This window comes from Ornithorhynchus anatinus, chromosome 3 (genome assembly GCF_004115215.2).
Source record: "Ornithorhynchus anatinus isolate Pmale09 chromosome 3, mOrnAna1.pri.v4, whole genome shotgun sequence".
Classification (NCBI taxonomy): Eukaryota; Metazoa; Chordata; class Mammalia; order Monotremata; family Ornithorhynchidae; genus Ornithorhynchus; species Ornithorhynchus anatinus.
Genome location: NC_041730.1, coordinates 101018794 through 101021561, shown reverse-complemented (window position 1 = coordinate 101021561; position 2768 = coordinate 101018794). Strand labels below are relative to the sequence as shown.

The window sequence follows — 2768 nt, the reverse complement described above, 5'->3', positions numbered from 1 at the left end:
TTGAAGTCAGAGGGTGTGCCAGACTGGAGGAACAATATGAGCAAGCATAAGAGTTGGGAAGGAGGCCAAAAGAGTAAGTTAGTTTGGCAAGAAGGGAGACTGCATGGTGGGTGTAATGGAAAAAAGAGTCCTGATAAGTAGGAGGGAGAGAGATGGTAGATTTTCCTAAAGCCAATGGTCAGGAGTTTCAACTATTGGAGGTTTTTGAGGAGTAGAGTGGAGTGATGTGTGCAGAACCACTTTTCACAAAAATGGCTTTTGACCATTCTACTTGTAAATATTTGTGTACTTTTCTCCCCAGAGTATAAACTCCTTATGGACAGAGAACATGTCACTTCTTTAGTCTATACTTCTAGCCTTCCCTGACTAAGCCCTCCACTCCCTTCTCCCACTCCCTTTTAAGCCACTCTTACTTGTTCCTTCATTCATCCTCCCTCCCATCCCCACAGCACATATGTATATATCTGTATTTATCTGTAATTTATTTATTTATTCATTTATCTATTTATATTGTCTGTCTCCCCCTCTAGACGGTGAGCTTGTTGTGGGCAGGAATGTGTCTGTTGTTATAGTGGACTCTCCAAGTGCTTAGTCCAATGCTTTTCACGTAGTAAGTGTTTAATAAATACAATCGAATGAATGAATGTACTGCCCCAAGACCCATATTCAGTGAACTGCACCAAGGGAATGCTCATTTTTCACTGCTACTGATGCTGTTACTCTGCTCTCAGGGTCACACCTGGAGAGTTTCCAGTACTCTACCAGTCTTGAAAACAGTAGGAAGAGTCAAGCAGAGGCCTACCCATTCCATTTCTAGCTTGGGCAGTGGCCAGTGAGTGGAAGGCAATCTGCTACTGCTCAAAATTCACCAGTGCTGGGCAGCAGCAGAATGGGAGAGAATCGAGGGCAGAGACTCATGTTTACTGTGCAGAAGGAGGAGTGGTAAACCACCTCCATTTTTTTACCAAGAAAACTCTAAAGATGTACTACCAGAACAATTGCAGGTGGAGGTGAGGTGTTCTGGGAGAGATGTGACCATAGAGTCTCTATGGGTCAGAAATGACTCGATGGCATAAGAAAATCTGCTACAACTCAAAACTCACCTGTGCTGGGCAGCAGCAACGTGGGAGAGAGTCGAGTGTGGAGACTCAGGTTTTCTGTGCGGAAGGAGGCAATGGTAAACCATCTCCATATTTTTACCAAGAAAACTCTGTGACTACACTACCAGAATGATTGAAGATGGAGTTGGGGCATTCTGGGAGAGATGTGTCCATGGTTTCACTATGGGTTGAAGACTACTAGATGACATAAGACAAAACGAGTGCTTAGTATAGTGCTCTGCACACTGTAAGTGCTCAATAAATACAACTGAATGAATGAATGATTATTCTTCCCCAATCCTGCATGTATACATACATACAAACTCGCACACACACAAACATGCGTGTGCGTGCACACATACATACCCACACACACTAGCAGCTCTTATCTTGATTCTGCTTTTTAAGTTATTAACTGCTATTAATTATATCTTACCAGGAAGAAGACCAGGACTTGGAGCAGCTATCTTGATGTGTGAAAGACTCCCTGGCAATAAATACTGCCACTACTATTACAAGTAGACTAGCACTAATGCCCTACACTCAAATTTAACTGGCAGTAGTCATATTTGAGGTTTAGTAAAGCCCATTTGCCAACCAGGAGGAACCTAGACTTTGAAGAGCTGAAGGCTACACTGACAGAGTGACATCTCCACAGACAGAAGGCTTTCTAGAACTACAAACTCGCTCATAGACCAACCAGTTACCATTCCAGACCAGAGTGCTGGGGAGTCAGGCTTTCACAGTGAGGACCAACAGGTGTCCAGAGAGTTTTCTAACACAGTGTCAGCCCCCTTTCAAAATACTAGCCAGCCTCACTCTTCCTCACACACGGAGCATTTATACTCCCCATGCTAGCCACTCACCAAGGTAGGAATGGAATGGGTAGGCCTCTGCTTGACTCTCGCTCCCATAGTCGAAACTGGTAGAGTACTGGAAACTCTCCATATGCGACCCTGAGAGGTGACTAAGTGCTTACATAGTGGATAGAGCACGGACCTGGGAGCCAGAAGGTCATGAGTTCTAATCTCAGCTCTGGCACTTGTCTGCTGTGTGACCTTGGGTAAGTCATTTCACTTCTCTGTGCCTCAGTTACCTCATCTGTAAAATGGGATTGAGACTATGTGTCCCATAAAATACGGAGAGTTTGTCCAATTCAAATTGCTTGTACCCACCCCAGTGATTAGTAAAGTGTCTGGCACTAGTAAAAGCTTAACAAATACCTTAGTTATTATTATTACAATACAACAGCAAACAGACAGATTACTTGCCCACAGTGAACTTATAGTCTAGAGGGGGGAGACATATATCAATATAAATACATACATTACAGATATGAACAGTGTTGCGGGCCTGGAGCGGGGAGAGAAGTAAAGGGAGCAGGTCAGGCTGGTGCAGAAGGGAGTGGGAGATGAGGAAAGGTGGGGCTTAGACTGGAAATAGGTGCTTTCAATAAGGCTTTGACAGTTGGGGTGGGGGGAGTAAGCATCTTTTGGAATTGAGGAGGGAGACTATTCCGGGCCAGAGGCAGGATGTGGGCCAGGGGTAGTTGGTGATAAAGACGAGATTGAAGCAAAGTGAGAAGGTTAGCACTAGAAGAGAGAAGTGTGCAGGTGGATATGCAACCACTGGAGTTTTTTGAGGAACAGGGTAACATGTCTTGAACAT

At 44.4% G+C, this 2768-nt stretch overlaps 1 non-coding gene across 1 annotated transcript; it reads left to right on the top strand.

The window, feature by feature from the left end:
* Nucleotides 1-721: 721 nt before the first annotated feature.
* Nucleotides 722-859, top strand: LOC114810947. Its single transcript, XR_003758636.1, has one exon. It is a non-coding gene; the product is annotated as a small nucleolar RNA SNORA7 (small nucleolar RNA).
* Nucleotides 860-2768: the final 1909 nt, after the last annotated feature.